The 14,178-nt window shown below is 39.6% G+C and overlaps 1 protein-coding gene across 4 annotated transcripts in view; it reads left to right on the top strand.

Moving 5' to 3' along the window:
- Positions 1-314: 314 nt before the first annotated feature.
- Positions 315-14,178, top strand: part of CCSER2 (coiled-coil serine rich protein 2) — a 137,493-nt gene continuing 123,629 nt past the window's right edge. For all 4 annotated transcript variants that reach the window (XM_084632928.1, XM_084632927.1, XM_084632930.1 and 1 more), the window contains exon 1: positions 315-517. The gene's annotated coding sequence lies outside the window, so the exon portion shown is untranslated. The remainder of the gene's footprint in view (positions 518-14,178) is intronic.

Genomic DNA, 14,178 nt, shown 5'->3' with positions numbered 1-14,178 from the left:
GCGGGAGCTGGGGAGAGTCTTCTGAACGGCCGTCGCCCCCCGCCCCCCCCGAACCATCCGGATGCGGGGGTCGGGTGTGTCAGATGCAGACCGCCCCAGCCCCCACGGGGAGGCCCGGCGTGGCCACACGCTCCTTCTCCCAGCGCAGGTTTGAGCCAGGGCGGGCGGGAAAAGCCGTTGAGAGAAATCGAACAGGAAAGACAGCGGCGCCCGCGCGCGCCCACGGGGCGAGGAAGGAGACGGAGTAGGACGGGCGCGCGCACGCCGCTTTCGGCAGCGGCTGCGCGTGCGCCGTAGCAGGCGCTTACCTCATTGTCAGCTGTCAGCCCCGGCCGCGGAGCGGGCCTGATTTCCGGGGGAGGGGCCAGAGCGCGAAGGACACTGCCCGGGTGTGCGCGGAGCCCGGCCCATCCCACCCCTTAGCTGCCAGGCGCTGCCGGCATTCATCCGAGACGGCGGGACGCGGAGCCCGGGCCCCGCAGGAGGAGACCGCACAGACCCCGACCCCATCCCTGTGGTGAGTGCGGCGGCGGCGGCGAGTGCAGCAAGACCCCTCCCCCCTACGCCGGGAGTACCGCGGGGCTGGACCCCTCCCCTGGGCTGTGGGGTTGGAGGTCCCTTCCCCACCCCTTGGCCGGGCGTCTTGCTGTCGATGCAGCCCTCCCATCTCGTGGTGCCTGGGTGGGTTGGGGCTTGGCTGTGATTTGCTGGCTGTGCCGGGGATGCTGCAGCATCACCAGGCTCCTAGGCCAAGGGGATGTGTCATGAAAAACATGAGCCGCCTGGGGAGGAGGGAGGCTTTCTCTGCATGATAGCAGGGCGCAGCCTTAACCTTTTATCTTGTCTGAATGTCACTTGCAGCAGCTGATGGCTTCGCAGCGTTGACTGCTGTGCTCCCTGTGCCAGAGGTGTGGCCATCGTGGGCCGCAGGGCTCTACACCAGGGTTGCCATGCCCGTGTGGGGCATTCTTTGGGGGCAACTGTAGCAGGATGATGAGTTAAAAGTAGCCTTGAGTGGTACACCGCTGCAATCACCTCTTCTCTATTTTAAACATGGCTTTTTCCTGTTGCTAACACCCACAGAAACAATAGAGGAAACCGCTAGTTAAGGCCCTGCTGAAGGAAAAGAATCTGTGCAAAGTGTGAGTCTGTGAGTTTGCCTGTGAGGAGCCCTTTGTAGGGTTGGGGTCTAACATGGGAAATGCACATGCCTGAAGTAAACAACCTGAAAAAATAGATAATCTTTTTCTCTGTCTTTCAGTTTTACTCTAGGGGTTGTTTGTAACAATAACAGGAAAATGGTTTTTGGAAAGAAATAAATTCACATTCCATTAATGAGGATAAGACCTTGCCTGTATCACCCATTGCCTTTTGTAACTTCATATTCAATCAAATGTACTTTAATGTGCCAATGCACTTAGGCAACATCAAACCCTAACCTTGACTTGGAGCAGCTCAAGCTCTGTCTTCAAACTGAGGGCTTGTCTAAACTACAAAATTAGGTTGACCTTCAGGTTCTGTGGTAATTAAAACAGCCATTCTATCCACATTACCCTCCTTCTGCTGGTAGTGTGCGTCCTTACCAGGAGCACTTGCACTGACTGAAGTGAGGCATTGTGAGGTACTGACAGCTGGAGTCTGGGGCACTGACCGCTCCAGCTGTGTGCTAGGCAGGGGCTCAATTTGACATCAGGGAACCTACCTGCAGTGAAATTGACATTCCTGTCAGTTTCACAGCTGCTGCTATTTCACATTTCTTCTCTGATTCCTGCTTGAACTAAAAGCAGCTGTGAAACTGACATTCTTGTCAGTTTCACCACAGGTAGACTCAGGGCTGTGAAATCCAGTCCTGTGCTGGGCTAATAGCTTGGGCTGTCAGATTTACAGCAGGGAGTGGGGGGCACTCCCACTGGGAGCCTTGCTGCTTGTCTGATTGCCTGGAGACCTGCTGCAGCCTCATGGGGAGAAGGAGAGTCCAGCTGCCTCCCAGTGAGGGATTTGGTGGGGGAAGGAGAGCCCAGCCTGGGCGATGACTGGGCTTGGGTGGTTCTTCTGCCCCCACCGATTCCTCACCATGAGTTGGCGGCAGGGCTCCGGACTGCCAGCAGGTGCTGTGAGTAATGCTGTGTCTACACAGACACACTTACCCTAATTACACTGACCTAAGTGCTATGCCTTTTGCAGAGGTGGAGTTATTAGGTCAATGTATGGGGCAGCTTACATCGGTGGGAACAGCATTCTAGTGTAGACACTGACATAGTTAGGTCACTGAAAGCTGCCTTATGTTGACCTTATGTTGACCTGGTCCGTAGCGTAGACCAGGCCAAAGATTGCAGAACTGAACGGGAACAATGCTGTGGCAGCATACTAGTGTCCAACACAGACATGAGGTAAAGAGGGGAAGACTAAAACATCATGACAGATACGTGGGCCAGTACTTGAGGTAACCACTTGCCTACACCACTCTGTAAAATTTATATTTAACACTTAACAAACAACATTTTCTCATCTCTTCCCATAATGAGAGAACTAAAAATATTTTACTCGTTGTCTACAATGGGTAAAAAACCCCAAAAACCTGTCAGTGGGCAAGTAGAATATTAGAAGGTTGCTCGTCATAGAAAAGGGAGTGAAACTTAGACTTCTAGACTTCGAAGCTGCAATTTGTTTATTTTGTAAAAGTTTTTTTTTGTTTTTTCGAAAACAAAAGCTGAATTCAGTGGTTAATTCACCAGCTTCAATTTGTCGGGAGTTGAAAAGAGTGCATTTGATGTATGGCTTATTGTTTAACTTGGCCTCAAGCGTGTTTTTGTGGGAAGACTCCTGTTGAAGCCGTTGAATCTCCATGCAATCATAGAGGTCCACTTGCATGGGTCAGCTTGTTGGATTGGTGCCTTAGCTCTTACCACGTATTTGCATGTTGTGTGTGAGCCTGGAGTGGTAAAATGCTGCTGCTGCTACTACTACTAATTCTGGTGCAACATGTAAGCTTTTATTCTGGTGCATTTTTATAGCACCAAAACCCAATACAAACCATGGAAATGTTTGTAAATTCCAATAGAAACAGTTTTTAAAAAACATTCTTCTCTAGTACTTTCCATTCCAAAGTTCAGCATTATGGTAGTGTTTAGGAACCAAAAAGTTACTTTTATAAACAAAAATGAAACTAATAAACTCTTGAAATTGAAAGGTTTCAGAATAGCAGCCGTGTTAGTCTGTATCTGCAAAAAGACCAGGAGTACTTGTGGCACCTTAGAGACTAACAAATTTATTTGAGCATAAGCTTTCGCTGTAGCCCATGAAAGCTTATGCTTAAATAAATTTTAGTTTCTAAGGTGCCACAAGTACTACTGGTCTTTTTGAATTTGAAAGAAATTCAAAATGTAGACAAACAGCATACATAGTGTAATGGATTCTGTGAAGGTAGAATTGATATATTTTAAACATTGGCTAAATATTGCAAAAGTGAGTGTCTAAAGTTAGGCACCTAGATATGGATATGTCTGGTTATTATTAATGTAAAGAATTTAAAAACATTATTATGCTCTTTTTATCCTTTGCTCTGTCAGAGCAGATAATGAAAATTGGTTAGTCTATTTTATTTTGTTCATAGTCAGTTTCATTATTAGGTTCCTACTGTTTTGGCTGCAATCATTGTAGGGTATTGTTTTGTAAATACAAATGAAAAACTACTTTGAACAAATAATGGGAATATTTTTACTTTGGAAATTTTCTATTTTTAGTCTTTATTAAACCTTGATTTTTTTAAAAAAAGAAACTCTAAATATTTATCTAAGGAGTTAGTAATGTAGTTACCATGTTTTCTCCCCCAGAAACATGACCTCAATCTGGTCAAATCACGCTTGAGTAACTTTATGTTTAGTCCCACTAAGTGTAATGGGACTACACACGTGTGTAAGTGTTTCTAAGAATGGGGCCTAGTATTTTCAAATCTGACTCTATCCCTTTTAAATGATTAAGATACTAGGAATTTGCCACTGACAGTGAAGAGGTAGCAGAGCTTCTGTAGAACTAGAAGCATCTTGCAAAAATCATGTCTAAATAATAAAAAAATCTTGTTTGCATAAGATAGCTAGAGTTCATATCTCTGGAAATGATAACCTTAATTTTATTCAGTGGATACATTTATTGCATATGCTACTGTGATACTGTCAATATGCTGAAGTGTAATCAACAGGGCTGTCTTTTTAACAAGAGAAAGGTATCCATGTTAGGTTTACATTGGGTGACTCCTTGCCAAAAAGGATGGTAAGGATATCAAATATCTAGTGGTGCTTTCTGTAATTAGGAGGCTAAAATGCATAATTTATTTTATTTCAATTCAAATAATAAAAAGATGCCTATCCAAAGCACTCTGGGCTGAATATGAGGACAGTATAATATGTGAGAAAACAGAATGAGGGATCAGTTTCTTGAATAAACTTTGGTAACTGGTAAATTTGTCATTAAAACATGTAAAGCATCTAACATGTTCATATATGAAAGCCCCTCTTCAATATATAGTATCTGAAAATAATTGGTATAGAAAATAAAACAGTTTGGTATAGCTGATTCTCCTTAAATTAAAGTAAAATTTGAATTACAACTTAATCTTATTTTTAAAAAAGTAATACAATGGCTGACACCTGGTGTAAATTTTGCCAACACTGGTTAAAGTTACACATAGGTTGTCTGTGAAAGAATAGTATCTTGTTACATTCCAGCTGTGGGTCTGTGAAGAGGATGTTTGTCTTTTGTGGCTTCATTTTCAGCAGCCAGTCATTAAATGACTTTTACAAGTATAGAAATCTATATGTTTTGAACTATGTATAGTAGTAACCTTTTTCAATTTACATACTACTGTTAGCTTCCAAAGTAGGTTGAAACACATCTTTCGTTTTTCTATTGCAATTTTGCATAGTTTAGGTTGGAGTAGATGCACTCAAAAAAGTATCCTGAATCAGAGGACAAAAATCTATACATATTTAGGGAATAATCTAGTTGTAAATATGGTTCAAATATAATTTGTACACAAGTAGAGCTATATGTGTGTGTATTTTAAATCTTGTGTATACTATTTTTGTTTTGAGTTCCTTCTGTTGAGGCACACTTTTACCTTGTTACTTAATCTGAGAGATTAAATGTGCTGAGCATTTAAGAGAAATTTTTGTTAAAACCAGTGTAGACAGCAGGAGATGGATCCTACAATAAGACTAAGTATATGGTAATTGTCTATTAATTATCACATCTTTGCCCTGAAGGTAATATCTGGCACCTGATTCATTTTTATAGTCTGTGTTATCACAACATTGTGTAATCTGGTATGACTGTGTGATGTTGTACAGTCTGAGTCAAACGCATACAGGAGAACCTCAGAGTTACAAACACCTTGTGAATGGAGGTTGCTCTTAACTCTAAAATGTTTAACTCTGAACAAAACGTTACGGTTGTTCTTTCAAAAGTTTACAGCTGAACACTGACTTAATACAGCTTTGAAACTTTACTATGCAGAAGAAAAATGCTGCTTTCCCTTTATTTTTTTTAGTAGTTTGTTTAACACAGTTCTGTACTGTTTTTGGGTCTCTGCTGCTGCCTGATTGTGTACTTCTGGTTCAAAATGAGGGTGTGGTTGACTGGTGTGTTCATAACTCTGAAGTTCTACTGTATTTGTCTTCATAGGACATAGGATGCTAACTGGCTAATAGTTAACTTTTTATTTTATTGTATGTCAGTATTTGTCTCTTAGTAACTATATTCTTACGCTTAAATTGGACATCTGTTGCTCAAACTTAATTTGGAAAATAAGTCCTGATACTGGATACAAATTACAAACCTCTGGGTACTTTCAATGTCATTGGTATTCCAAGCATCTGGTGAATCAATATGCATATCACTGCTGAGCTTTTAATTTTTTTTTTTTAATTCAGTAGTCAAAGCAGGACAAACTCTTTGTAATAATCTGAAGTCTAGTGTCTGGTGCTATCTAAGTTACTGTTCTCAGACAGACTTTCTGATATTTTTATTGGGCTATACCTTTCTGCAATGGTGGAATATCCTGAATCCTCTTCAACTTTTTTCTTTAAATTTACCACCATGAAGGCAGTCTGAATTTTTTGTTTATATCATTTTATAAGACAAATCAACACATGGCTTTTGAGTGGGAATTGATGCTGACAAGTTTCTTATAGTTAGTTAATAGAAAATGTGCCTGACAGTAGAGTACAGTGTTTTTTTTTCCTCACAAATCTTGTGTAATGTGAGTTGATTTTGGCAATGTCAATTACTTGATGCTAAGTCCACTTTTTAATACGACAATGTTCAATTCAACATCTTGAATTAAACTTGTTAGCTTTAGCCTCTTCTTTTAATTTTAATCCACTGTTCTATTATAGTGATGAAAAGCTTAAGGTGAACATGTGAATATATGAAAGGAAATAGAATATGTAGAAAAGTGAAACACAAGGCACTCAATATTTAAGGTTAATCCAGTTAGCCATTAAGATGCTTGGAAAATTATCAAAAAGAATTGCCTAATCTTATGAAGCTTGCAGAGTGGCTATATGCGGTGCCTGCTTATCTTGTTGCATGTCTTTTGAAAAACTTTGTAAATGAGTGGATCTACTCAAAATAAAATACAAGAAAATATTGGTTATTTCTTGTTCACACACAGTATTCCCATTCCACACATTTTGTGTCTGCTATGGCAGGCTAGAAGGGAGGACCTCACTTGTGAGTCAGGAGAAATACTTGGTTTCAGCCCCTTCTTTTGCGAGAACACAGTTTAATTCTGCCTCTGCTGGTCTGCAAATTTCCTGCTCTCTCAGTGAGCACAGAAATACTTTAAACTTATTTCACTTTTGGCTCTCTTCCCTGTCTTTCCTTCCTAAGAAATTTTGTCCACTGGTCCAGTGGGAGGTTATAAATTTTTATATTTTCCTATTTTCCTATTGTGTACAACCAGTTAGGACTTGGTGGGGTCTCTGCTATCTGTGTGAAGTAACTCAACATTGCCATAGTCTCCCAAAATGGTGGATTTGTACATTTTATATAAAGACATGACAGATTGACTGGTCACAGCAATATTTGTATTCTCACAGTTCTTCTGTGTTAGAAATGCAAAATGGAGTCTTGTCTTGGCAGTCATACTTTGCCCAATATCTTTGTGACATGAAATTAATTCTGGAAGTGCCATCTTTGGCAGCAGTCCATTCATGTATGACCATCCTGATGATACTTCAGATTATATAAACCTATTTGTCTCCTGGGATGACTCTGGCTTAAATCAGATCTGCTGGTGAGGACTTAATTCTTGGGGTGTGATTTTGGTAAAGTAAGGCTGGCTATGGTTGTACAAGATTTCCCTTTACTTGCATAAATATGGAACAAAGTTTACCTGTAAATAGGCAGCTCCTGCAAGGCGTCTATTAGCGAGTGTATGTGTAGGTCTCGCATTGTGAAGGAACTCCACAGATCCTCCCTTGGCTTACTTGTGCGTCATTCCTAGTGATCAACTTTGATCATAGAAATTAATGCTCAGTTTCCTGCATGTGCAGGGAATTTCTTCTAACCCCATACCTGTTAATTTCAGGTTTGATATCCATTTTCAATGGACTGTCTTACTAAAAGATATTGCTTTCCTTATACCTGACACATTCAGTGATTAAACTTCTTGGATTAGCATTCATTGCCTTATGTCTCATGACACATAGTTGTGGTCACACATCTGTATGCTACTGCGCTGAGAATAATGTTCAGTTAGCTCACTGAATCTTAACGAAGCCCAACTATTGACTTATCCTAGAATCCGCATCTGGAACAGGCTTCATCTGTAGGAACATCCTAACTTTGTCTATTTAGATATGGCTGAATCTCTTTCAGAATTCTTATGAATTCTGGTTATGCTTACCTACCATAATCATTAGGTTGCTTACCAGCTCAAAATATAGTAACATAGGAGTAATCTGATGTTTAATTAAAGCATTATTATGTGGATTCATGCATCCGATACCATCCTTAGGTTTTTTTAGTTAATGTTCTCACTGAGACCAGACTCTCTCATTTTACAACTTGGTTAAAAAGCAGTTCTAGACTGAAAGATGACTGTAGATCTTAAAACACTTGGAGATCCACAATCAATCTCATTAGAGCCTTATCAGCGTGCCCACTTTTCAATTAAAATGTCATTTCTAGCTGTCGTCTTTGCATACATAACCTGGATTTTGAAGCAAGCTGATCTTGTTTTGTGCATGTCCATCATTTAATAAAGATTTTGCTGGCTGAACTTGGCTATCCGTGATCACTGAACAATCTTGTTGACTTCAGTGGGCTTGTAGAAGTATAACTGACTGGAATTTAGAAAACAATTTTGGTGATACAAAGTAGCAATGGAATTCTCTCAGGCATTGCAGCGTGAACAGGAATACAACAGTAAACTTGCTTAATCTCACAGGTGGCACCAAATACACATTAGAAGCAGAGCTATTGTGCTTTTTATTATAGTTGTTCTTCACAAACATACTTTAAGGCTGGTGTGATGCCTTCATAACAAGTAGGCCTTCCATGGACTAGCTTCTAGCAATATGAACACTGATTAAGTCCATTATTTGGTTGTGAGAAACCTGTGCTTGATAGTTATTTTATTGTGATCCTTGTAGAGCTTATTGTTAGGAACTTCCTCAAAATCTTGAAGAGTAGGAATGTATTAATAGTAGATCTTGAGGAAAAGAAATAACATATTTGTCCTTTTTTTTTTTTTAAGGTATGAAATTTTAATATTCTCATTCATGCACTCACCTTTCTTGTAGAGTAGGATTCATGCTGACTCTTGTAAATATTTTTCCTGCTCTCAAAGGTAGTAGCAGCGAAAGGGACTATTATATTTGCCCTTGTGTTTTGGAAGTGGAATGTAAAAGAGGAACATCTTTCAAAACCTCATTGCTTTGGGAGCCCCCATTTGGGTCTTGTGAAAATTATTGCAGGTAATTTTTCTTAGTGATGGTCAGAATAGTAGGTAGGAAAGACTTGGGGTGGAGTATGGTATCTTTATTTAAACAAACAAAGAGAAACAAAAATCCACAAGTGGAGATATTTAGGATTTGTTACAGAAGTCTTCCAACTTCTTGGAGATCTTTTAAATATATTTCTGTTTAACATTTCCAGACTGTTGGTTGTGTTGCTGACTAATAAACATATTATTTCTCAACTTTGATGTTTTTAAACCTGGGCTCCATTTGCTAATACCAAAATATGTTGTATTCTGCAAATCAATAGTTAAAATAGGTGAACAGAAACACTATTCTGAATGTTTCCTTGATTTTTTTTAAATGTAAAAAAAAAAACAATATTTGAAGCAAACATAACCAATCTTCAATAAAAGTTTATCTTTAATGAGACTAGGCAATGTCATTTCTTTATCTGGCGGAGGAGAGTCAGAGATGAATGTACAAAGTTCATGTCGTTCAGTCTCAAATTACCATCTTCTTGTGTTAGTGCTGCACAGTGAACTCCAAAGCTGTTTTTACAGGCTTTTTTTCTTTCTCTTAGCTGTGAAACATATTACTATATCCTGACTTCCGTTGAAAATTTCAATCCCCATTCACTTCTTGAATGTATCATTTGTAATCCTCTGTTGGAAAGGCGGCTTGTTGGATGCACCGTCATACCTAAATTCCCTAGTCTTATACAATTCAATTATTTATGGCTCTCAACTTTTTATGCATATATAAAAAGCATTCTGGCTCTGAGAACATAATGCTGCTGTATCAGTCCTGAAAAGAGAGGAGAATGGGAAGAGTCAAAAGAAGGATGTGCTATTCTCCTCTCCCCACACACACTTGTTCCAGCAATACCCTGAGATAATTTTTTCATAACCTGTTTGTTACGATGACCAAAAGTCCATGGTCAGTTCTGATCTTAGCTTCTTGCATATTGCTGCCATTATCTCCAGATTTCCCCCCCCCCCCCGCATTTAGAAAAAAATCTATATACTCTGGCAGCATCTTTAGGCTGTTTGTTGAATTGCTGACTAAGCTTATGCACAGCTGCTGAGCCAGGGACTCTTTAGTTTATGAAGTATTAAAAATACTGTTTCACTTAAAATATGACTTACAAAAATGAACTTGTTAACCTTTTCCATGATTGTTAATGAATGAATAGTATGTACGGTAGGACAGTTAAAGCTTGAGTACATTAAAATACAGAATTTATGTACTTTTAATGTGACCTACATTTTATCATCTGGGTCGTGGTAACTGGAAACTACAGTAAAAGACATGGCTTGAGATTAGTTTAACTGTTTGTCCTTCATTTCCATGATGGAGGCAGCAGAAACAGTAACAGGACACCTACTCTGACCATCAGTATTCCATATCTATTATTTATTGTTTGTAATGCTAATTTGAACAGTTATTATGGTAATCCTGTCTTCCTGAGCCATCTATTCTGTAAATACAAGATGAAGGTGATGTGAACCCCAGACTTCGACGTCATTGTGATGGTCTTAATTTGTTAATAAGTAACTTTAAATAAGCTTTTCATTGTTGTACTGTTCCTGTTGCCTACATCTACATCTTGTCACAATCTTTTAAACAAACTTCAAGTCTGTGATCTTTCTCAGGACTGAGAGTCACCCTGTTACCTCCTGTCTCCAATGAGAGGGAGTCTCTCTTGTGGTAGCTGCGTGTCAGCTTTTTGGCACCTGTCAGCCCTTCAGCCAGTCAGGCATTCTCCTGTGGACATATGCCAGCCCTTCCTTCTCCAGGCAGTTTAGCAATAGATGCGCCTCAATCCCCAAATCTCTTTGATCATTCCCCTGGGATGTCCATCCCGTGACACTAACTACTCACAGAATTTCCAGATCCTCTGCACCCAAAGGTGTACCATACCCTAATTTACCAGTTTTACCTTAAACTACTGCTCCTGTAAACCACACAACACTTATGAGCCCTTAAATAAACCTCCTTTTGTTTCATTATATGAAAGAATAAAGATTTAACTAGAAACCAGAGAGTGGTGGAAACATGTTCTTACAAAACAAAACAAAATCATAAAGCGTGAATTTGTCTCTACATTTATCAATGGTTTACTTTATTAGATAAAGTAGATTTTTTTTCCTCTCCAAGTTCAGTCTGTTTAGAAGCTGGCTAGTTTATCAATAACTAGAAAGAAATGTTCATGAAAGCATCCCTTCCGTCAGGGGTTTCCCTCAGTGAATGGATTCAGATTGCCTTTCTTTACACTGTTATACTGAAAACAGTCTTTCATGTCTATTCACAGGCCGGATGAACCTCTGCCTTGTTGTAGAGTTTCTTTTCTATATTTAAGAGGCTTTGATTGTTTGTTGTTTCTCATGGTTTTTCATTGACTAACTGTTCCGGGATGTGGCAAGGGTAGACCATAGAATCTTGCATTACCTCACCAGCAGACTCGGGCGGGGTGACTTGAATGAGCCATCATTCAGACACATTATCTCCTGGTGGCCAATTTCTACTCCAGACCATAAAGCATATTTTTAGTATAAATACCGTACATTATTCCTTAAATGTAACGCATATATACATCTTGCAATGGCTGATCCTTGACAAGTTATGAGCTTTCTGAGGATACCTTTGCATGATATTCATTATGGAAAAATAACCTGTAAGATGTGTTTGGTGCAGTGAGTTTGTCAGGTCTGAGATGAACGTTTGCAAGGACCAGAGGACCCTTTGCCAAGGGGTGTCTGTGGGTATGGCTCCACAGCAAAAAACAAAAAAAAACAAAAAAAAAACCCCAAACCCATGGCTAGCCAGTGCCAGCTGACTTGGGCTTGCGGGGTTCAGTTTACGAGACTGTTTTCATTGCTTTCGGGCTCAGGCTGGAGCCTGAACTGTGGGACCCTCCCACCCCACAGAGTCATAGAGCCTGGGCTCTGGAATCCTCCCACCCCCAGGCTCCAGCTGTATAGACATACCGTGAGTCACGAAGTCATACAAACAAGCTGTTTTATAGGTAAAATGGGGTAAAAAGGATTGAAGAATTTCCCTATGTTCCATATTATTAAAATTGTCTGGGAGGGGGAAGGGAAGAATGTCTGGCACAGAGCGTATGAGAAACTGAAGCTGAAAAGAACTTGTTTTGGTTTTGAACTGGGGACGGGTAAGAAGTTGAGTAAGAAGAGTCCAGTTCTATAGAATGGAAAACAGTCTTACAGGTGATTTGCAAATGATTTTTAAAATATTAGGGTGGTTGTTTTAGCTCTACTTCCTTATCATGAATAAAGGAGGCCTGTAATTTCTTCTCTCCAAAAATATAAAAAAAAATCTTAGCTTTTAACCTTAAAAGATATCAAGGATGTTAACTCTGGACTTCCCTGCCTTTGTTGAAGGCATTTGTGGGTGAGGGATTTGCCTTGGATCTGATGTATATTTTGAATCCTGCTTAGCTGAGCGGGCAGAGGTTGTTGAATCTTTAACGAACAGAAGCTTCTAAATTTTCATTGGACATTGGCATTAAATACATAGATATTAAAAATTTTAAGTGCACTAAATATTTTTCCTCTGTTTCTCAAATTTCAGTGTCTTGTGATGTTGGCCATGCTCTAGAGCAGAATTTCTAATGATGTCCTAGAATTTCTAATATTAAAGGAGGGTTTGGGGAACCTGTCTTCTGTTTGTTTAAAAGATAAATAAAATCTTATGCATAATGAGAAACTAAGACTTGTGCCCATTCTTGCTATTTGACTTTGCAGGCAACTCATCCACAAGTATTAACATCACACTCAGCCAGTCTTAATGTTAAATCCTGTGGAATGCTATTAAAAAAAGTTGCACATCTACCGAATAAAAATTACGTAATATCAGAGATCAATAGCCAAAGAATTTTCAGGGAAGTCTCCAAAACTACTAACGTGCCAAAAAATTCTATATAACAGACGGCATTTTGCAATGCATAGCATATGCCATCTGCTATCATTTACAAAGTCACAGTATACAAGCCATACTTACCAACAGCAATCAAAAAGTCCCAAAAGATCAAGTACACTACACCAAAGTAACTTGTTGGTCGGGTTTGCGAGCTCAATACCTGTACTTCAGAATATTGTCCTTTCTCTTTGACTCTCTTGTCCTCCGTTCTGGTGCAAAGTTGCTGTAAACATATTCACAATTTTAAACTTTGGCTTTCACTTGGCTAAAGGGTAATGATGGCAACTCTGTACACACTTAGTTTTATTCATTTGTGAAATTACAAGTGCTGCAATTTTGGGTGACTGCTCATGTTGCTCAAAGTTCTGAAATACTGAATGAGGTGCTTGGAGTTCTTGTTGCTGAACCATCGGGACCTTTGTTCAGCTTCTTGAGTGGATAACTACCTATAGGTCTGATATACTCTAAGAGGTTATTGAGAGGGAAGCCATGCATATGGGACAAGAACGGACAACTCAGAAAGTGTCCCTCCTTCACCAAGCCAGGCAGCGATGGCATTGTCCTCAGTGCAGTACAAATGGCTTGTGTTTGTGTTAATTCAGATAGAAGTCCAGAGATTAGGTGGATCAGGACGAGTCAGGGGTATTTAACTTCCAGTTGGAGAGCACAGTAGTTTTCCATGCAGTCTGGAGTCTACCAGGGAGCTGGGGCTGGTGGGTAAGGAAGAAGGAAGATTTTGAAAACTAGTTCCTATCAGAATCTATACTGCAGTTCTCACAAGTCAGTGTTGCCAGTTCATGTGACTTATTCGTGAGTCTTTTTTGATATTTTAAGTTGTTTTTTCATAAAGCTCCAGATGCTGAAATCAAGTGATTGCATGAGAAATTGAGCATTCATTTTAAAATAATAGTTTTTAACGTGCCTTCATGCAGAGAAAAGCTTGAAAAATTAAAATTAACTGTATCTTAAAGGCTTAGGAACCAGAGGGCAAATTAAAACATGCAACACTTATTTTTAAATCAGTCATGGTTTTTTGTGTGGCCTGCCACTGAGTTTTAACACTTGATGTTGGCAATACTGCAAATGATCCCACCCTTTTAGTAAGATGGCTACCATTAGCAAGCTGTTTCCAGTTGTAGTTGAAACATTTTGTTTGCTATATGTTGCACAATTGACTAATGGTGGATAGAACATCTCTAGAAACTCATGAAATATATATAGGTAAACTGTGTTTTTCTGATATAATTAGGCATCCATGTGTCATTTATAATTTTTA

The sequence above is a fragment of the Lepidochelys olivacea genome (genome assembly GCF_965140295.1).
Source record: "Lepidochelys olivacea isolate rLepOli2 genome assembly, chromosome: 7".
Taxonomy (NCBI): Eukaryota; Metazoa; Chordata; order Testudines; family Cheloniidae; genus Lepidochelys; species Lepidochelys olivacea.
The sequence above is the reverse complement of the archived record's forward strand: the minus strand, read 5'-3'. Positions and strand labels throughout refer to the sequence as shown.